This window comes from Brachyistius frenatus, unplaced genomic scaffold (genome assembly GCF_029030835.1).
Source record: "Brachyistius frenatus isolate BFR_SWC_R1_liver_20210118 unplaced genomic scaffold, ASM2903083v1 Contig_37, whole genome shotgun sequence".
NCBI lineage: Eukaryota > Metazoa > Chordata > Actinopteri > Embiotocidae > Brachyistius > Brachyistius frenatus.
In genome coordinates this window covers 944,258-967,731 of record NW_027210636.1, presented here as the reverse complement: position 1 = coordinate 967,731, position 23,474 = coordinate 944,258, and the positions used below count along the sequence as shown (strand labels likewise).

The 23,474-nt window shown below is 42.4% G+C and overlaps 1 protein-coding gene across 1 annotated transcript in view; it reads right to left on the bottom strand.

The window, feature by feature from the left end:
* The window catches only part of unc5db (unc-5 netrin receptor Db), a 298,267-nt gene extending 278,698 nt beyond the window's left edge, over positions 1-19,569 (bottom strand). The window contains exon 1 of the mRNA XM_069701513.1: positions 19,553-19,569. The gene's annotated coding sequence lies outside the window, so the exon portion shown is untranslated. The remainder of the gene's footprint in view (positions 1-19,552) is intronic.
* Positions 19,570-23,474: the final 3,905 nt, after the last annotated feature.

Below are 23,474 nucleotides of genomic sequence, written 5' to 3'. Positions count from 1 at the left end.
TTATTCATGTACTTTATTTCCACCTGTGAGCATTTCCCTACATTTCCTTTGGACACTGAATTATGGGGATTTATTTTGCATACTGACTGTTTAATTATAGTTTAATATTTGTCACTTTCCCTTTACATAGAGGACTTAATAGCTGCTTAGAATACATTTCAAGTACTTTGGATCCCACTGTATACAGTGTGTATTGTGCTTATATGGCGATTTCATGTGTTTTTCATTGAAGTTATTAGGCACAATAAACCATGGAAGGAAAAATAAAGCACAATTTACAGTTATAGAATGCAACCAGATACATTTATTCAAGATCTAATAGTTTCTTCAGTGTTTCCACTGTATCATTGTCTTCACTAGCTTCTCTGAAGTTTGTTTTCTTTCGTAAAAAAAAATCCTGTAATGAGGCTACGTTCACCGTTTACATGAGAAGAGTCCATATGAACGGCGCCCTCTTGTGGCATTCACGATGCCGTAACTAGAAATCTTTCTCTAAGCCTTGAGTTCACGAGTTGTGACGTTGTTTGCTGACGTTCACAGAAATGGAAGAGGCCATGGAAGTTCATTTTTCGTTGGATGTTAATATATTGTAATTTTAGTCATGTAGTTTTGTCTTCAGAACTTAGATAACGGCCTAAGTCTGAGGATAATGTTGATCTTCCCAACAGCCTCATCTTATCCCTCTGTGCCTTTGACTTTCCTGCAGTACGTTAGCTTAGCCCCTGTTAGCTCGTTAAATTATTAGCCTCTGTGGCTTCTAGACGCCGTCCTGTTGCTAGCAAGTGGGGTTGTTTTTTTTACGACTAAACCATTTAAAACGCCGAGCACACGACTTCCCATGTTGTAACCACAAGCTCACAAGTTCCATTTGAACGCAGCAAAAGTCCAAACACATTCTACAGTAGCAAGTAGCTAAATTAGCTTCTCCTCAACGAGCACCATTAAAGTATTGCGCAATCAGTAAGCCGTCATTAATACTTGAATAATATCCAATTACACCAACAGGAGCCATTCTGACATATAGCAGTACTTTTAAGTGTTTTTTTCCCCCAATTAATATAACATCCTATTTGTTATACAAGTGCATTTAAGCATCTTGATACAGTTATTATCTATAAAAAAAAAAAAAATCTACAGGTAATTTAAGTGAATACAGTGGCTCTTTTAAACCTGTATTATTCACACGCTGCTCTTAAAACGTACCCAATGAAACGTATTGATCTGGCATTGATGAAGTCTCATCTCAGACCCCGCAGAGCGATTTGTCTCCAGAGAAAGAGACATTTTAGTCAAGAGCAAAAAGCTTTAATTAACATCTGTGGAAAAGCAGCCCCTGCATTTCAAAGTGTCTACTTGCAGCAAGCAGGGGGAAGTCTCACCTGTCTATCTCAGAAACACATCAAGAGCAAAATGAAAGTGTAAGCACATCAAAAGTGCTACAACACAAGAGTACGCTTCCTTTTGATGGGACACGGCAAGGCTCAAAGAAGAGAGGCACTCCAAGAGCATAAGGAATTTCCTTTTTTCTCCATCGACTCCTCTCTCGTGTTTACGTCCTCCTCATGTTTGATCCATGACACAAGTAGTAGAATATTTATTTTCGCCACCTAACATCACTTCATCGACCCCCGGTGGCACGACTCTTCCACACCTTCCCGGCGATAACACCAAAACTTCGAGAAAGAAAGATCGGGAAAAATCACATTATTTTACAATCTGTGTTGAACACACACCTTTCTTTCCTCATGCATTTACTTTTTTATTTTATTTTGCACCCTTTTGAGAAAAAAAATCATCTTTGAAATTCCTTATTTTGGATTAATGAAATTTGAAAGGTGTAACCCATCTAACTACTATTTCTTACTGTACTTATAGAGAGTTAGAAAAAAGAAGAAGAAGCGCGACAGATTGCGCCGGATACGATCAAGTTCAAGGCGCATTTCCATGATGAAGCAGTACGTCCCAATTGTATGCATACTACATGCAAGAGTACATACTTTGTAGGGGTAGCTGCAGTACGTGAAAGTAAAAAGAAATGGCATGTAACTCGGAACGCAGGGAATATTGTCAACGCTTTCATTTTTAGGTTGTTCTGCTGCCCCCAAGTGGCACAAAATTGATTCTCGCACCTTTAATAAATGAATTTATCATTTACAGTACATGCAAATAAGATTGTAAATATGACCTCGATACAGTAATTATAAAGCATAAATGTAGTGAAGACGTGAATGTGCCAATGGACCTGCAGAATTTGCATAAATACTGCAAACATTTACTGCAGAAAGTAATTATACATCTGACGTGATTATCAGATCAATAAAACATCACCTCTTAATCAGGACGCTAATGATTTATCATTTTCCCTGCTTTTCAATCTTATTAAATTAGACAAGCGTGCTATTTCTGGAAAGTGGCATAAACAGAACCAAAAGAAAATTTCCTGAGATCATATCAACATTAATTATATCAAGACGATGTAGAAAAAGAAAAGAAAAGAAAACGAAAACGAAAACATGCAAATTTGTCATCTTTAAACAGCAGCTCCCTTGTTATCTTGTCAGCGGATGTGCCATTACCATTAACTTGCAAGCAGGGAAATATGAAAGGAGCAAACAATGAACATGACAAAATGTGAAAATTCCCCGGCCTCTCTCAAGGTCTCATTTCCCTGGCAGCTGCCGGGGGAGCGGGGAGGGAAAGATAGATCCTCTATCAGCCGCCTTCGGGAGGAGGGGTTGCGCAATTCCCCCCTCCCCCACCCCCCCAACAATTTATCTACATTCAGTCAGCCCAAGTTCTGTGCGAGCTTTATCCCTCCAGAATATATCCAAGAGACCAGAGAAAGAAAAGGAAATGTATAAAAGCTCCAACTGTGAAGTCAATTTAATCTCAAGTATTGAGACCATTAACAGCAAACCGAGAGTGAATTACGCCCAGAATAAATTACCCCCCCCCCCCCAACTCTTGATTGTGAGGAGTCTCCGCTGTGTGCGGGTCACCTGTCATGCAGACGTATTCATGTGCTCCATCACGGCGCCAATGATCCACGTAGTCGAGTCGCGGCCGAGTAATCTCCAATTCTAATAATATCCTGATTTTTGGGACGGTATCCTTGCAAAACGCCGAATGGAGCTCAATCATTTTACAAATCGCCAGACTCGAGGTGATGCATTTTCCCTCATGGAGAGACTGATGGACTTAATTTCACGTGCGGGTTGTCGCCCCGCGGTGTTTGGAGCGCGACACAAGGGGGCTTCTCAGTAGTCTCGGCACTGCACACGGTGTACAGTACATACGCGTGAAACACTCATCAAGTGTGTGTGTGTGGGGGGGGGGGTGATTTTTCCCTCAAAGATGCACCGCTTAAAGCGATAATCCCCCCCCCCCCCCACCCAAAACAAATCCGTGTTGTCTTTGATAGTGGTGACATCTCTGCTGCTGAGCTCTCGCAGCTGTCGTAGCTCTGCTCTGCCAGATCACCTGTCAAACACGGTAGTATTTATTCCTTTCCAGGTTTTCTCGGATTCCGTAGCGGGTGCTGTAAATATGTCGGTCCAGTCACGGAGGATGTCAGCTCTAGTTTGTGCTTCGAACAAGAAAAGTGGAAAGCTCAACTTCTGTGTCTGTTTGAGTCTGTTTGCTACTTCAGGTGAGAAAGTGGTAATATTAAGGAACATGGGACTGTTTTATAAAAGAGGAAGAAGTTTCCAGGTGGCACAAGTGAGCGCCGATGTGGAAGCGTCTTAAGCTGCAATACCAACGAGGACCACTAGGGTTGGGCTCTAAAAAGGCTATGATTTCATAATAGACTCTATAGAAAAGTGGAAGTGGCGTACGGGTCTGAAAAATGAGGCCGATGTGGAAGTGCCTTAAGCTGCAATACCACCGAGTGCAACTAGAGGTTTGTTTGATTGGCAGGCCTGTGGTGCTGTCGGGTTACGGCTACCGGTGGGTGGGACGTCGTGCCGTCGGGTTTCCGATCAGATCGAGTCAGATCCTCAGCTCGTCCAAATGTGGTCACTTCCTGCTCCGAACGGCTCCGAATTACCAAGAAAAACAAACTCAAAGGCTTTATATATGATATTTATATATGACATCAAATATCAGCTTGTTTTACTGATCTAGATGTGTTCGGGCACTTCTTTTAAAACCTACATCCATTCAACTAATCCAAATCAATTTAATGCTACTCACACGTTCTGAGAGCAGTTGACATAAAGATCCCCGAGTTTTGCTTCGTAGCCATTTAAACTGCACCATGCTACATAAAAAACAAAAAAACCATTGCATTGATTCTGCCAGTAGTAATGGTGTCTCGGTCACATCACTTTCAAAACACACAAAACAGTCACCTCCACCAGACTTGTTAAATACAGGCACCACTGTGAAAGCCAGTCGTGCCTCTCATCTCGACAGACCCCCCCCCCCCCGCTGTGATTCCGCATCAATCACCGACCAACACATTTCCTTCATCTGCCGGCTTTTGAAAGCTAAGAACCATCCGCCGGGCGGCTTTCAGACATTTTCTCCAGACGTCAAAAGGGAAAATACAGTACAGCAAAACATATTACGTACGTTGCTCCAGCATCGCAGCGAGTGCACCTACTTATTCATCAAAGTAAGCAATTCTCCTTCATTTGGAGAAGGGTAGAAAAAAAAAAAGTGACTTTTTTTTTTATGTGTAAGTGATGCGCAAATTTGCCATCAATAAGGCCCAAAAACTGGTATAAATAAAAACCAGATTGGAGATGAGACGGTTCATGTGACCTCATAACATTCGAGTCCATTCGGGTGTAATCATGACAAAAAAACTAAAACTCAATCTCACCGACTTTCAAAAGCCCCACTTGATCCTCCGGGGATCGCTTTCCTACCATCACAGCCGACTTGTAAAATCAACAGCCTTTTGAATGAATCATCGTATTGCATGTTCTTATTTATGTACTCCGGGTCCAGCCTCTGTCAAACGCTGAATGGCTTTAAAAATTTGTGTGTGGGGGGGGGAAAGCAATTCAGCCACCTGCATCGAGCAAAGTTCACACGGCAATCATCAAGATTCCCAGCAAACCACTGCAATAGAAAAAAAAAAAAAAAAAAAAAAAGGTGCTGAATTGGTTTACTTCGATGAAATTATACTCTGAGTGCCACTAATGGAACCATAACTTCCCAAAATGGTGTTCCTACAGTAAAAGGCATCGTTACAGGCATTGAAAAGGCCCTCAATCCCTCTTACATAGGAGCAGAACGTCCCCAAAAAACTAAACAAAAAAAGAGTTTTGTGTGTCTCTTACTACAAAAGAGACACACAAAATGACCAGGTTTTGTGTGTGCCGGAGATTGTTTTCCTCCTCTGTGTGTGTCACTTAAATCTGTGTTCATTTCTTGTCTCCGAGGTTTTGCTACATTTCTGTACGGGTTTCTGTTCTTGGTTCACAACAACAACAAGACTAGAATAACTGCCGGGCGGTTGCGTGACGTACGATATCGCATGCACGAGAACGGGACGGGCGGAAGAGGGGCACGCGAGGTCACGGCGACCTTGAACTTTGACCTTTGGCTACCAAGCCCTAATCAGTTCATCCTTGGTATCGAGGGAATGTTTTTGACCGGTATTCTTGAGATATTGTGTTCACGAGGAAGTGGCGGGCGGACAGCGTGGTTCTGTCACGATAAGTCTCGACAGGATTCATCAGAATTCAATATCGTTGGAGCAAAACTAAATGTTGAAGCAGGAGCAGCAGTTTAGAAGTTAAAATAGACATCAGACAGCTTTTCATTTCTATTTTTTTGCAATATTTTGTGCCTCATCTGTTCAATCACTCTCAATTCTGTGCAGTCAGTGTTTTAATTGCACATATGTGGGCCCCATTTTGGCAGCTGCACTTCCAATATGTTACTCCGGCTATAATGATTCAAAGTGTCTGGATTGGCCTTGATATGGAGTCGGCAGATCAGCTCAGACATCCCTACTTTCACTTTAATTTCCTGCTGCAGATCATTACAACTTTCACCGTCATTTGTTTGTTTGACACGAAAGCATTAACGCGCGAAGTGTTTAAGTGCCGTGTCAGAAGCCGATTTATGATCCAGGTCTGTTTAAGGACAAAAATACTTTAAGACAAGAATGATTAGAGAGAGAGAAAAAAAAACTAAAACTAAAATCTCTTCCTCTTATTCTTATTTAACTACAAGGGCTGAAGGCAACAACAAAAAAAGATCCTTAAATTTGTGTAACAACGGTAGGGGTGGGCGACACGGCCCTGAAAAAGGATCACGATAGACATGGGAATTTTCCTAAAGATACTGAAAAATAATTTGATTATTCATTTCGATAACATGCAATTTATTTTTATGTCTGCATAAACGTCATTGCGTGCTGTCGTTACGTCAACAGGTCGGAGTACAGCCTTTATCACGATATGAACCTTTTCTATCGTATGAAAAATTAAGAAGGGTGCAGATTGTTTAAGAAACACCACGTAAAACGTATAAAGAGTCGATGACGACACCGCTACGACGAGAACGGCACAACAGACTCTCTGCATGTTAGAGAAAAATGGGTTTTGGGAAAAGGAGGTTTGAGGCGAAGGACAACGACACGTGAGTAAAAGTCCAGCGGGACAAAACAGCGCTTGAAAAGGGAAAAAGACGGACGATTTTTTTTTTTTAAACTAGCTCGGGATTAAAAAAATGAACGGAGCTTAAACGCACCGCAGTGAAAGAGACAGAAACTAGCTTCAAGATGGCAGAAAAGATGATTCTCAGTATTAGTGAAGGATACCGATCACTGCGTCGGATGTAAGATTTGGACTATTTCATTTTTATGCACTTCATTTTTTTTACCCCCCCTTTTCCTCTAACCTTGAACACTTCATTAAAATATTCTGGTTGTACAACTTTGGTTCATTTGCATACATTACTGAAGATATTCTGAAGCAAAAGACTGTAAATCCTGATTATAAACGATATGTTTTAGTACTGTGGTTTTTTTTAAATTTTATTTTTATGTTCGTCGTTACAGTGACGGTGGAGAAATGACAAGAAGAGATGCAGAAGGTCGCCGGCTGGAAAACCATGTTGAGGTTCATCGTCGGTACTTTAACTCCCTCCAGAACAAATCTGACTATGTTTATCATGTTTATGTGATTCAAAGCTTTTATTTAAAGCGCGTACATTTTTTTTTTTTTTTTTTTTTTAAATCAAGAGTGACTTCCTTATGAAGTCCTTATGACGAAGGAAAACCTCCAAGTAGTTCTACAGCAGGTGACTTTCAGTGGGCAGAATTGACGCCAAATCTCAGGGTGACTTAAACAGCACGTGGAAGCGTACATTCAAAATGCTCCTCAAACAAAGCCAAGAAAGCCTCAGGTGACAAAGAGAGAGGCCTTCACGGCTGAATTCGTCACCTGACGGTCGCGTGGTGAATACGCAAGATGAGCAGCAAGGCAAACTAAACAGAACGCATTAAAACGCGAGCAGAAATGAGTCTGATCTTACTTTACTCCGCAGGAAATGCTTTCTTGACAGCTCTCCCATTCGTGAGCAAATGGGGGCGGGGCACGTTCATTTCAGGGTCGCTTGTGAGGTGAGTCCCGCCCTAACGAGGACGTTTCAGCTGTGCGTCAGTGGTGAGTTAGTGGATTAACGGAGGGGAAGAAATATCTGACACTTTCAGGTTACCTGCTGGGGAAAAATTTAAAAATAAATTTAAAAAAAAACACTTCAGAAGGATTTTAGAGGGAAAAAAATTGCACGAGAAAAAGTCGTACAGTTTCCATCCTAGATGTCTTTAAGATTTTGAAAAGTTCACAAACACCAAGACGGCTTCCAAAGCATGCGAACAAATTATATTTTTGCACCCTCACCCCCCCCTCCTCACCCCACCTCCCTGGGACTGATTTTTTATTACTGCATCAACAGCTCCACTGAGTCTCCTCGAATCTGCCTCTCAGTGGATCATAAAGTGTGAAATCTGTGTTCACGCGTTTTTGACAAATCATCTGACAGCCAGACTGCTAAAAAAAAAAAAAAAAAAAAAAAAAAGGAACCGGAGCTCTTTGCGTCAGACGGTGGTTTGCTTTTTTTTTTACTCGCCAGAACAGCCAACGAATTGTTTATGTATTTAAATCTGTGGGCATCACATGCTAATCAGCATGCTGAGGACCGATCAGTTTGATTTATATTGCGTACGGCTGCTGGGCCCCGGTGTCTGTGTACGGGTAACTGAATTAGCTCGAGTTGAGTGTCAGTGACTTGAAAAAAAAAAAATCACTCGCTTCAGTTGACGCTGAGCTTTGGGAGCTGTTAGCAGAGTCAGCTTTCTCCTGACAGACACCCTTCAAGGCGAACCACTCCCTGATGAACTCGGCTTTTTGGGGCTATGGAGGTGGAGGTGGAGGTGGTGGTGGTGGTGGTGGTGGTGGGGGGGGGGGGGTGGGGTTACGAATGAACTCTCACGTCATGAGAAGATGATTTAAGTCAGGACTTTGGATCGGAACATAAAGGTAAGTTGAATTCTTCGCACGTGGTCTAATCCAGCGTTCGAGTTTTAACTCGTGGGCTCGTGGTGACGACGTGGGAAGTCGTAATGCTTGGCGTTCAAGTGGTTCAAGTCCTTAAAAAAAACAAAACACGGAAGGCGTCTTTGGGGCTAACGTGGGGGTTATTCAATGAGGGAAAAGTTGAGGCCGTTGGGAAAAATCAACATTTCCCTCTGACGCAGGCTACGATCAAAGTTACGAAGACAAACTCTACGTGACTAAAATTACAACATATTAGCTTAACATCCAAAAATGAACTTCAATGACCTGCTGTAAACGTCAGCAAACAACGTCACAACTGGTGAACCCGAGGCTTATTCGAATTCCGACGTCACGAATACCACAAGAGGGCGCCGTTCATATGGACTCACGGTAAATACGGCCACGTTCGAACGCAACGTATAATTTCGAACCGGTTGATTCGCGAGCGATTGCAGCTGGAGCCCGATTACAAAACTACGAACAGGTGAGGTGGGCGGGGCATGGACAGAAAAGACACAGTGGGAACCTCTAGTGGACGAAAGGTGTACCGCGGGGTCAGAAAACAAACAGAAGAACCAAAACCACAACACATTTTGTGCTACGATAAATTTTGGGATACACTTTTGCGCTAAATAACTTCATCTAAGACTTAACTAATCAAAGTCCAGAGTTCAAAGCACACAAGTAGCTGCATGAGAGTTAATGGGATCAGTTTGGCCTCATACCAGCATGTTATTCTGGATCTCCACATTTCCGTTATATTTATAACTTGTGTTGATGCATTCCTGGAGTTTGAGGGAAAAAAAGAAGAAGGCTGCACCTACAAAAATGTCCCACATAACTTGTACTGACAAGGAAGAGTCTCCTCCCCCCCGCCCCGCCCAGCTGGTACATTTAGTGTGAATGCAGCATCACATAAACGTAACACAAAAGGCCGGCGATGTTGCCGAGAGACAAGTCAGCTAATGTAGTTTCTGTCTGATCTAGTGCAGCTTTCCTCGCTAGGTAGGAAGGAACAGGGGAGAGATAACACTGTCATGGCAGATTTTTGTATTTTAAATCATCTTCGCAGCGGCGTGCACTCCAGTGCAAAGTCAGTGAGCAGAAACCTCAGGGTGATTTTTAACAGTGACTTGACTTTTGAAGAGCGAGCGAAGAGGCAGGAGTGGAGTTCGGCTTTTCTGCAACGGAGAAGCAAATAAAATAAAAAATCGCTCTTATCTGATTCCATTTTTTTTTTTTATATTTAGCCTCAGTCAGCCACTTTTACATGTCGGGCCTCCTTCAACAGCAGCGGCTTATTTCAACTGGAGCGTGATGAAGAAGTCACATATCTGCAATTAACATCTCTGCACTGCTTAGCAGATGCTGTTGGGTTTTTTTTCTTTGTGTTTTTAACTGACCAGACTGAGAAGGAAATTTCCACTCCGTCAACCTTCTTTTTGGCTCTTTTGTTTTCTGTTTCTTGTGAGCTTTGTGATCTACTGGGATCACGACCTGACCTATTTACCTCTACTTCCAACCGCGTGTCCTTGAACTAATAGAAAAATTAGCAAAATGTTCCAACATGTTTCATCTTTTTTTCCCCCCCTTTGATATCTGCTTGTAGCAATACAAGATCAGCTCGTCTCAACTACATATCTTAATTAGATATTTTTATGGTTACGGCCAGGCGTTCAAAGTTCTTAATTAAAAGTCAGCAAAATGCTCACTGGCCCACCGTATCTGCTTTTTTTCCCCGCACCCAGTCCTTTGCATTGTAGGCTCAAGTTCCAGCACTTTATGCCCAATTTCTTGCCCTTTTCATCCCCAAAGTCCTACAATTTGCACACTCCAATCACTTCACGTCCTGCGACCCTTTTCCCTAACCGCCCATCTTACTCTGGGTTTGAAAATCTCCAGTCTCTGCCCTTCGTAAACCCTTAAGTTCTGTGCGGTGTTGGTCCAAAGTGTTGCACTTTATACACCAAATGTCAAGGCGCTTTGTAAGCTTAAAGTCTCTTGTACACTCACAGTACTCATTAGATACAACAAGCTGTACTTTGTATGTCAAAAAATACAAAATAAAATGCAGTTTGTACGCCTATCGACCTTCCTCGGATTTCTGTACGATATATAACCGGAGATCATTCTTTACTGTAATAATGTTGCCGTGTACATATATATATATGTATGACTGTATATAGATTCCAGAAAGAAATAAGATGTGCTTCCCAACTTCTTTGGTAACTGACGTATATAAAAATGTCATTTCTAAAAGAAAGAGCTGTTTCTTCAGTTCGTGATGTTTCTTACAAATGAACCAGAGAGAGGCCACGAACTCCCTTCCACTCAGAAGTAGACATACGAACATACATATACACATATAAATAACTACCGATGTAGTAGTCGGGAGGATGGGGTGTGTAATCAACTGCCTGGGGTCTATTTAGCCAAGGTGTGCTGACAAACTGAAGATTTGAAGACTTGTCGCATCCCTTTGAGTGCTGAGCTTTTGACCACGAGGGACTAAACTATCTTGAACCCGATGATTACTGCCGAAGTTTCGTGCGGCTGATAATGTTTCTCCGCAGCTGCTGAAAAATATCTCAACGTGACATCACGCCATCTTTTTTAGCCAGTTATATCTGAGAAGAAAGAAGAAAAATTCAGCAGCAAACAATAATACAGAACCAGGAAATACGAGGTACATAGTCAGTGGAGATTTTCTTTGAAAGCACATGTTGTCTCTGGCCCCAAGCTGCACTGCAGATATTTGTTTCTCTATAAAATAAGAAAAACTCGACGCAATATTTTTACACGTAATATGCATCTATGTAGACGGGCTGACGTGTACACTCAACTCAAACATGCAGAAGATGAAAAAAAAAATAAAAGCAGTGAAATTTAAGATGTTGGTCCACGCCGAGTGATTAAAAGAGTTTCTGCATCTTCTCTTCCAACTGATGCAAACAGGAATTTGAGACTGAATTCAGATCAGGGTTCGAGTATAAACCTTTTGTTGTACCAACGAACCGTTGCTGCGTTCCAGTGGGGTCGTATTTACCGTGTACACAATAAGAGTCCGTACCAACGTCGCCCCCTCGTGGTATTCACGATGTCGGGAACGCAAAATTTTCTATAAGCCTCGAATCCACGAGTTGTGTCGTGTCTGCTAACGTTTACGAAAATGGCAGAGGCCCTCGGAAGTTCATCCGTCGTTGGGCATTAAGATAATATATTGTAATTTAAGTCATGCAGAGTTTGTCTGTATAATGTACATAATAGCCCACGTCTGAGGAAAAGGTTTGGTCTTTCCCGACGGCCTCGTCTTTCCCCTTTGCATTTCCTGCATTACGCTCGCCGCATGCTAAGTTGTTGGCCTGTTGGGGGTTTCTAGACGCCGTCCATGTTGCTTTTTTTTTTTTAAGACTTCACCGTATGAACGCCAGACGCACGGCGCACACGACTTCCCGCGTTGCAACCGAAACAACGACGCCGTGTTTAGTAGCTCCCTCCGCCCCACAGCTACTCCTGAAACCTCAACAGAACCCTGTTTATATTGAAATACGTCTCTCAGCAGTCTTTTAATTGTTTCTTTGAGACAAAAAAAGAAAAGGCATCTGTGGTACGCACCCATGTGTGAAATTCCATCATTTCAGAACAAAGTTTTGAATTTATTTCCCCACCATATTTATGCCTGAATATTTTACACACACCACGCTCTGCAGAGGTTTTATACCGGAGACTTTTTAAGTCTTAATTAATTCATATTTCCACCGAGGAGGGGAAAAGACTGAATTAAGAAGGAAGGCGGAACAACTCATTTTGGAACGCGGCAGCTGGTGCCAACAATCCCATCACTGCTGTTCCCACACTGCCTTTAAAACTGCTTAAGCTACTCCGGCATTACTCCCACAATAATAAGACAAAATATAATTGGAACGCTGTCATCATCATCGTCATCATCAAATATATAAGCTATTGCGGCGCTCGCAACATCCAGATCAGCTCGTGGGCTCTTTGACAGATCAATGGGGAATGCGAGTCTGAAATTCAAGTACAGCTTTTACCATCGCCCCCGAGCGCTCCGTGATAAAAGACAGCCAGGCCAGACAGTGATGGATATAGATTTCGAAAGGGGCTTTTTTTATCTCAGCCATTTTGTGTCTCAACGCACACATGACAAGACAAGTGGAGGATGTTTCAATTGAAGCCAGATGCGTCTGATCGGGGAAAATGTTGCTCACTGATGAAATCGTCAAGTAGTTTGGCGTTCCAAGTGAGAGAAGTGTGCGCTTCCTGCCGAGCAATATTAACCCTGCGTTAATCCCAGAAGACCCGTGAAGCCCCCATTTAGATATGTAGTACTGCAGAAAGAACCGTGTGCGAATGGTGGAAATTCCAGATTCAATAAAAACGAAAGAGGGACCACGCGGTCCGTCTGGCGTCATCACGGCCGAGCATTTAGCGAACTGTAACCGTGTAAATAAAGACAATGTGTTCACAAAAAAATAAATAAAGCCTTACAGGCGTCACAGCCCACTGGAAATGTCAAAGTTGGAGTGTGGCCTCTTCAGATGCTTCATTATATTCCCCTTTCATGGAGGTGCTCTCACTACAGAATGAAAAAACACAAGGCTATTGGACCAAAAAAGGGCCCCAAACACACTTCTCAGTCCACTCACTGTTAAATTGCATGTTTTCATTGTCAGTTTCACTTTTTCTTTTTGGAGTGCCACATTTCTGGTTGCTTTTGGAAGGAAACGCAGCCATCCAGAGAGAAAGCGGGAGACCACGAGCGACTGTTCTTGTGTCTTAAATGAATATTTTAAAGCTGAACTTTTTTTTTTTTTTTTTTTTTTTAATGTATTGGAAATACAACAAACAAGCCTAAAATACCGCATCTGACATTTATTACCTTACAAAGATGTTATCTGGCAAAAATTTCTTTGCAAAAAAACAATGGCTAATTTGCATTACTTTCAAGAGGCTTTTGTCCAAAACACACTTCAAATAAATGTATTCAAAGCCTTTGTAAGTGCCCGATATCATTTAAACAAGTTACCAGAAGCGTGTTCAGAGAAAGGATATTCTTACGGGAGACATTTTCTGCGTTTCAATGGGTTCGTATTCACCGTGAACACGAGGAGAATACATATCTTGCGGTATTCGCGATGTCGGAACTCAAAATTTTCGATGAGCCTCGAGTTCACGGGTTGTGACGTTTTTGCTGACGTTTGCGTAAATGGCAATTGAGGTCACGGAAGTACATTTTTTTGTTGGATGTTAAGCTAATATATTCTAATTTTAGTCTTGTAGAGTTTGTCTTCATAACTTAGAAAACTGCCTACGTCATCTTTTCCCTCGGTGCTTTTTCAATTACTGCATTACATAACCCTTCATTAGCTTGCTAAATTGTTAACCTGCGGGACTTCTAAATGCTGTCCCAGTTGCCTAGTAAAATTTTGTACGACTTACGCGACTTCCCACGTCATAACCGCGAGCTCACGAGTTCCATTTGAACGCAGCAACGCTCATACTGAGCTTTTGGTTGGAATGTTAGCAGCTAGCAGTGCTACCTAGCTCATATTATTATTATTATTATTATTCAAATAATAATATTATTACTATTCGATTATTGGCACGACAGTGATGCGGTTATACAACAAGTTACCAATTAAATAAAACATGTATTTTAAATGTATTCACATTGTGGGGGCCATTCGCTCTCAAAATATGAAAACGGTTTTGTCAGTGTGATATCCGTTTCCATGGCAACACGGGGGGGGGGCATGACTAACAACCGGAAAACAATCAGTCGCGTCAGTAGAAGCGAATGTGACATATGCGATGTTTACCGCTCCAGGAAGTAGTCCGCCCCTTAGCAATGAACGTAGCAACAGAGACCAGATCTAGTCCGTTTTAATGCTTTCTGGAGATGGTGTCTCAAACTGAAAAAATACAGCACGTAGAAACTCTAAACTGCTCAGCTAGCTCAGTCTCGTCGTAACTAAGATATCCGCTGAAAAAAATATATCAATGTCATGTATTTTTAAGATTTTAGCACCGTGTTAAAATAATTACAGGTCAGGCTAGCCGACGCTGGGAGTGCGCGACCATCTGTGGTGTTATGGTACGGGTGCTCGGAGTGACAAAAATGGGTCAAACGAATGGATTCAATTCTAATTACATATATTCCCATTGAGAAGGCGGAGTGATATTTACTAGTGATGAGCAGAGTGTGTTGTCATGGTGATTTGAGCACGTTCCAAACGTACAGTTGACCAATCGGATCGCTGGGTCGGAACCACCCGTTGTATAAATCTGGCACCGGCACATCCAACGAACACGGACCAACATTGTCGTCCATTTCCAAGTCTGATATTTACTCTGCTTTTAGTTTGGTTTTGATATCTACCAACCACAGGAGGTCATTTAAAATCCCCCTTTGTTGATTTGAACCATTTTAAAGATTCCTGGAATGTCAATCATTTTGTTTCTTTCTTCATCCTTCAAAGCGTCGCTGTTCACTCTGCCAAACGCGAATTCAATGCCGTCAATGATGCGTTCGGTCGCCAGTCCGAGCTGCCACCTGCAGAATTATTAGCGCTGTACAAGGTTAACAGCTCAGCAGCCTGTTCTGTGGCTTCTACGCTCTATTCGTGTGCTTTTTATGGAGAAGGCGGCGTACTGGGTTGACAGCGGCGCTCTCGGTCACCAAGTTGAGCTCGGCCGCTAAAAACTACCGATTCGGTCGGTGACGGTTCAGTACAGCCGGTTCACGTTGAACACTCGAGGTCAGGGACTCGTTCAGTCACGTCATGAATGAACCCGACGACTAAGTTCTGACAACTGACTCATTATTCAAAGAAGTGAAGTACAGAACTTTTGTCACGGGTTCTTTTTGTCCAGCTTGAAACTGAGCGTGGTTAAAAGAGTCAGGCAAGGAATACCGAAAATAAACCAAAACCTACCTCGAACCCACACCACCCCCGCTACCCCACCTACCCAACCTGAACCCTGCGCTGAACTGTTTGGGGTTTGGATCTCTGAATTTGTTTGCGTACTTTTCAAAACTATTGCAGAGAAACTCGTGGCGTCGTCTGCACCGAGTAGAACTCCGGGTTCAACAGCGAAACCTTCCTCTCGTTTTTTTTAATATTTCTTTCATTCCGCAGTGAATTTTCTCTGAGCTTTTGGTGACACCCACGCAGCGACTCAAAAAAGCTGGGCTGACACTTTGACAGGCACGCTCCAACCCTTTGTGGCATTGTGAGCGTTCACATCCAGGGCAGTTACACGGGTGTTCCCACCGGAATACAAAAAAGCAAAACAACCCTCCCCCCCACCCTCCCACCACCACCACCACCACATGGCAGCTTGACAAATCACCTATCGATACCCGACCGTATAATCTGCACCGATACGGGAGTGTGAGGGGATCAGGACGAGTTTAAACACGGGGGCTTTGTTTTTTTGCGGACGGGGCGGGTGGGGGGGGGGTAAGTGTTTGTCGTCCCGGTCTTTTGCCTCGAGCAGCGGCGACGGATTGACCCCAAAAAGAACAGGTTGGGTCGCGTGTCCGTCCGGTTCGTCAGCGCCAGCAGAGTAATGCATCCTGGAGAGTTTGCTGCTGCTGCTGATTCATCGAAGATTCACCGGGCGCTGCTTATTGATCTGTAAAAACCAGGCTCGTGCCCAAGAATATCATTCCCTCCCCGTCAGGCGACAGTCAGACGACACCGGGCTCGGCGGCGTCCGCCGGGAGAGTCGACTTTGACGAGTGGATCTTTTAACTATATGCTGGATTTTGAAGTCGGATGCAATTTCAGCTACGGGTCGACAAAAAGATAAAGAGGAAGCACACGCACAAGAACATCCTGGGTTTACAATTTCCATCCTCATCCTTTCAAAGGTTTACCACCACGATCCAGCCATTTGCACATTTTCGTATTTTTCCCCTCGTGGTCATTTACGTCGTGATAAAAAGATCCACCGTAGCCGCTTTCCTTTGCGCGTTTGAGTTCAATTATATACCCACGATATCTCACGATAACTTGGACTTGTTTTTCTTAGCTTTATTGTTACCGTCTCCTCAAAACCGAGGAGCAGGTAGACGTTTGAAAGAAAAAGAAATTATCTGCCTGACATTTTGCACAGCGATGGTTATCAGTTAATTACGAGGACGACTGGTGCGGGCCGGCGTCGGCTTCCCGGAGCCGGCGAGACACAAAACCGAGATGAAAGTTCGCTCCCCGCGTCTTCCCCTTTAATTTCAAGAAAAAAAACCAAAACAGCATCCGAGGCGCTTGTCACGGGGAGTTTCTGGGCTCCTCCATCTCATTTCGGAGACGTCCCGACATACAGTTTTGTAAAACACCCGTCCGTTCACCGTTTCCGACGACTCCTCATTTCCCCCGAATCTCTGCGACGAAGGCGGAGAGTGCAAAGTCAGCGAGACCGACAGAGTCGCCACACCAACGGGAGGCACGCTGGGTTGATCATAAACCACAATCGTCCCGTGATGTGTGGAAACGGGGGGTACAAAAAAAAAAGTGCACAACAATAACAAAACCAGTTTTAGGGACGACGTATCAAGCAAAAAATACTATTCAAACAAAAGTTGGAACCCGCAAAGCTCGTTCTTCTTCTCCCGATGTTTTTTTTTGAATGGCAGACACTTTTTTGGGTCCATTACCGCCACCTTGTGACGGGATCGAACCATTACAGCCAGGCTACAGTAAAAACAGGGGAAATGTCTGGAAAATACAAATCGTGTGTTGTGTGTGTGTGTGTGTATATTTTAACGAATATTCAAAATTCGTGGCCACCTTCGCCTACTTTGGATTTAATTTGCATGCCGTCCGCTAACAATTCCAGAGCTTAACGAAGGATTAATGTTTTCCTGTCGAGGACAGTCCGTATGAGGACAGTGTCTCCGTCAAAATCTTAAAAACTAATATTTGGACTGATGATGTGCTTAAAAGGTCCATAATCCTATTTCAACTTTTTTTTTTCTTTTTTTTTATCACTTTCGTCCTTGTCCACGACTTCTACTACATTTTCCATAACTTACTGAATACCACCTGTTTATATTTTTTGACCAACTCAAGGTGCTGTACGCAGCAGACGGTAAAGCTTTGTTAGCTCTGAAGCTGAACAAAGGCACGTTACCGTTCTTGCGATGCTTGATCTTTTTTTGATGCCGCCGACGACACGCGGTTCAACCGCGACTACAACTTGTTGTTTATCCTCACACGTCGTAATAGAAGTCTTTAAAAAAGAAAAGAAAAGAAAAGAAAGTAGGGCAAGTCGATCCGAGGGCACACATCCAGCGGCACACGGCGCAACACCAGTTTTTTTTCTTTTGTTCGTTCGTTCGCGGGCTGTGATCGTTCTCGGCATCTTGCATTATTCAGTCGCACGAACAGCCCCCCACCCCTCTCACCCCCCCCCCCCCCTCGATATCCTTTGAACAAGCCGGCATTTTGTTTACATCAGGCTCAAGTAAATGTTTGAAGTGCCTTATAAGCGCCATCAAACCCAAGTTGCCCTAATCCGTTATTCGGGTCTGTGTTTGGGCTGTAGTCGGTTGAGGTCTTAATAATAGAGAGATCTCTCCCCCCCCCCCCTCCCCCCGCCCCTCCATCTTTGATGAGAGCAACAGCATAATGGAGTGAGACTGTGTTTAAAGTCTGTATGCCGGAGCTGCTCATAATAAATCCTCCTCACAATACACCAATAAAATAGAATACATTTATATGCAAATGGAGAAGCCAGTGATACCACGTTTGCCAGGAGGTATTAGGGGAATAAGTACGTCTTAATGAAATACCTTCTGCTCGCCGGCCACGGTATTATATAAAGCTGCTCACTATTCAGCACAAAGAGGGTCAACTCTGGTTTTAATGTTGCTTGCTCACCTTTGACAAATTTGTTTAAAGGAGTAGAGAAAGTCTGCTGAGGTTTTTTTTTTTGTTGGTGTCGGGGGTGAGGGGGTGAGGGGGGGGAAGCCAGCGGGGGAAAGTTTAAGCTGAAGAAACAACAACTGAGTCACACGATACTCTTACTTACTATTATTCAATAAACTTCTTCTTTTAGCCTGTTTTACTTAATATTGTAACTCTATTTCATAATACGCAATAAAACTCTTGATCTTGAACATATCCCGTATTCCTCTGAAAATCAGAACCATATAAAACGACGTTTTTATAAGATACCTGCTTTGAGATTCTCCAGCTGCCACAAGTGATTCATCTTTCTTTTTTCTTTTTTTTAGGGGGGAGCTCCATCTCTTTCCTTTTTCTTTTTTTTTATGATGCGTGTCAGTAAAAAAAAAAAAAAACGACTGGCGGGTCACCAGACCCGAAGGAAGCTGGCGATCGCCCGTAGCCGCGCCGCACTTGACGGTTGGACTCAGGCGAGAGGAAGGAAAGGCTCCTGATAGACAAGTAGGCCGAACTGTACGAGAAAGACACATCAACCAAACGTGCTGACAAGCTGCCAGATCCAACACATTTTTTACTTATCGGGCTAATTAACCTATCCGGAGCGAGGCTGCGGCTCTATATCGCCGGCCATCTGCCGAGGCGCTGTCTGCGCCATTACCGTCTCCTCCGCCCACGTCTCGGCAGACGTGCCACCCATCAATCACAATCTGTTGCTCTCTCGCTCTCGTGATTAAGGCCTCCTGCATCGTCACGGGGCGAATTATTAATGAGGTGAACGCCTGCAAATAAAAAAAATAAAAAAATTTAAAAAAAGGATGTGCGGCCGGACAAAAGAGACGGCATCTGCCGCTATATTTAGTGCCGCGGGGGGAAAACGATGGGAAATATGCCTCCTTGCTTGAGAATCAGTCATGTCACCGCGCAGCTGGTAAATAATACTAAATTCTTTTTTTGCAGAGGTTTTAAATATAACGTTATTGCTCTCTCTTTGATTTTTTTTTTTTTTCTACACGATAAACATATTAATCACAACTAGTTCTCATTATTTGGCATTTTGGTCACAATTTACCGCCCCGGAAATGATAAAATTATACTCACCCAGCGAACTAGTGAGCTCCGGGAATACGGCGCCATCACTGAAAATAACGGCCTATCGGGGGGAAAAAAATTAATTCAAAAAAAAGGAACACGCGAGGACATCCATAACTCAAATACAGTTCCTGGAACACTTTGAGATAAAGTTCACCTGAGTTACTTTTTTTTTTTTTTTTTTTGTAACTAGGACAAGCGTTGGAAATCAGACGCTCTCAGAGTGTAATTAACTCGAAGGACGGAGAAATAGAGTAGGCCATTCATGACCAACAATGGCCTGAGACATAGATAGATAGATAGATAGATAGATAGATAGATAGATAGATAGATAGATAGATAGATAGATAGATAGATAGATAGATAGATAGATAGATAGATAGATAGATAGATAGACTTTATTGATCCTGCAAGGGGACATTTTTTCATTACAGCAGCATGGAAGATACGACAAAACAATACAAATTACAGAATAAAAATAGAGGAAGTAAAAGTATAAAAAAATGGCAATAAGACAATTTCTGCTCCCTCAACACTAAAGTGTTTCGCCATGCTGCCCTTCAAAGATGGAGAACAGTAACTATGGAAACAGTGAAGAAGAGAAAAAAAAAAAGGGGTTGTTGGCTGCTTGGCTAACGTGTAAGAGCTACTAAACCGTAGAACGGTCATTTAATAAGACTTCGTAATGATTATTCCTCTAAAAGGAGAAAAAAGAATCGCCGGATAAAATTAGTCGACTGTTTACCACGTTTGGACAATCAAAAACGCATCTAAGCTCGGCTTGTTAGCGGTTTAGGATGTTCTCCATTGTCATTAAACGCTGTTCAATTTTTGAGGTGCAATTCAGTCTGTAAAAATGTTTTTAATTTTTGAAAGGGGACAAAAAAGAATTGTTCACCTACTAAAGGCTGGTTGGAAAATGTCAGTAAATCAGCTTCAGCTTAAACTAAAGCTAGCTTTGACTGCACATTTTAACGGTTTGGTTGTTTTGTTATCGCCACAAATTATAGCTCACTTTTTTTCTTCTTTTTTTTTTAATTAACCCTTTCTGATATTGGTATCAAAATCTTACAGGTAAAAGAGACATCAAAGCTACATTCCCGTTCGTATTTCAATTATGATCGAAAGTTGTGTATTTGGGTTCGTAGAGCAGCATCGATCTTCTGGGTAAGGAAGTAGACGAGAAAACCATCGAGGACAGGCTTCCATTTCATATAGATGCACAAAAAATAACGCTACATCATTTTAAGAAATCTTCTGAAGAGTAATTCAATTATAAGTTTGTACAATCAGTAAAAATAGAAAAACAACAACAACAAAAACGCCTAAAAACTGAGTTAATATCAAACCAGAAACACATTAAAACGGTAACTAATGAAGTGATAATGAGTTTAACGTATTCGTGAAACAAGCACTTTTCGGTGTATTGGATCATTTACAGTACAGCTAGAAAACCAAACCCCCGCAGAACACCTTCACCTCATCTTGGCTTCAGGTGAGTGAGAACGCGACTACCTGACACCAAAATGGCGTACGTTACCTGCACCTGTTCCCTTTTGCACACATGGAGCTGTTTAAGGTGTCTGGCGCGAGGAACTAACGTTCGACTAATTACAATTAAAACGCACATAAAACAAAAAGACTAAAGAACACAACTGTAACTGGGGAGGTGGAGGTGAGGGGGTGGAGGGGGGAGAGAAGTGAGATCTGAATCTTCGGGAAGCACCGTGTCATTTTGTTTTCTTATTTTTTTTTTTTCTTCTTCTCACAAATCAGTTGAAGGTTGTGAAGCATGCAAACACCCGAGGATTGTCTCCGAAAAGCTTCGGCATCGCACCCCGCTGAGCTCGGCGTGTAGCGTTTCTCTCCTTTTTCACCTTACCAAAAAACACATGCTGGGAAAAAGCTGGAGGCGGACACTCAAACACATATTTGTCTCCCCGAGCATCTGATTCGGCGTTTTTTTTTTTTTTTTTTTTTTTTTTTTTTTGCGAACCGAAGCCAGCCCGACAACCTCGTATTTGCCTATTTTTTTTTGTATTTTTTTTTTTTTTGTGCTGATAAACAGCGTGTCAACTCGCTGGGATCGCCCCTCTCTCTGCACCACCGCCGCTTTTTTTCATGTATTACAGTCATGCTGAGGTCAGGCCGCATCGTCCTTATGATGTCCCCTATATAAACAAACTGTCAAACACCTCCCCTCTTTGTGTATCTGCACTTTGCATGTGGCAAGGGGAAGGTAACCAGCGGGCTCCGCCAACAGAGACCAGTAAAAAAAAAAAAAAGGTATGAACTATGAAATATTCATGACTGTATATCCAGACCAAAGCCTTTCAGCAGAGCCTCTCACAGCCTGCTATGCTCTGGTGGGAAACGATGACACTCACCATAGTAACTAGACAGCCCTGTAAACCAGACTGGTGCTTTGGTTTTTTAAATGAGCCTGATGATATTAATCTCCAAACCTCTGCATAATATGTCAGGTTTAAAAATGTCTAAGAAGAAAAAAAAAAAAAAAAATCATTAAAAGAGATAATGTAATGCAGTAAATATTATTTTATGTGTGCATTTTAATGTGTCATACTGTGCCACAGCATGTTTAAAGGACAGTTGTTCCGTTTTTGGGGTCTTTGATAACTGAAATTGCAATTAAATGGAAATTAACAAACTCAATCACAGCGCAGGAAACCGTTTTGTCCAGCAGAGGGCAGCATACCGCTGCCAGCCGTGGGCGGAGCGTAACGCCAATTGTAACCACGGAGTTGATATAAAAATGGAGGTAGTCTCCGGGTTTGAAATGTCAAACATATGGGAAAGTGCAACACCACAGAGGGGCCACTAGGTGATGGCACTAAAAAACAACAACCTTGAACTCAAACAGTACCCTCTATTTCAAATCCGTCAACTTTTCTCACGAAATACAAAGTCAGTAAATGTTTTCCACAAGTCATTACGGTGTCATTCGTTAAATTTATTGCTTCTTATTAGTTTTCTGGCGGTCCATCTGAAAATAATTCCATCATTAATGAGATATTAGGTCTCAAAGAAAAGGTGTGTTTGGGTGTAGGTGGGCGGGGCATGTAGTCCTCTTTACTTGTAACCCAGGTTAAAAGCTAACGACAAAATAATGTAATAATCAGCTCCTCAACCTCCCACAAATATGCGGGTCACATGACTTCCTCCTCTCTTCAAGCCTTGCTTGATTGGCATGTCGAATGCAGACATTTTTTTTAGTCCAACTGAAAAAATTTATTTTGCAAACCTGTCGGAAAGAAATGAGCACTTGAACAAATATCAACGTGATTAGAAGGTTTGTAATATGACCAAAAAAGATTATTTTCATGTTGACTTTTGTTTTCTTACTTTAGCTAACATGGAGGAGGCGGGGTTTATGTCCTGTAGGCTACTACAACCAACCACCAGGGGGATTCTTTTTTTTTTTTTTTTTTTATATATATATGTATATTTTGGTTTCGACAACTGAATTGAAAGCAGCATGGGAAAGTCATATCAAACTGCAAACAAGTCAGTCAATAAAAAATTTTAAAAAAAAGCTGAGTTACCCTCCCCCTCCCTCCCACACCCTTTTCATTATGGCACACTAACTGCATGCATAAAAACGAAATAAAACAATGTTTTAGACATTTCAAATCTTCCCTAAATGGGCGTAGATGGATTCATTCAGAGGACAGAGGTGCCTTCTTTCTTTTTTTTTGCAGTTTGATTTGAGCGCTTCCTGAGATTTTTCTGGGGGTTGATTCAAGTCCACAGATGCACTCGATGACAGATGGTAGCTCGTAGACAGATTGTGCTGCGAGTGACCTCTCAACGAGAGTCAAGGTAAAAGCAAATAATACTCCAAAAAAATGATGGAAAACAGCTACTCCTTCTTTTTGCAGACGTTTCTCTGTGCTGCTACACTTTTGCTCTT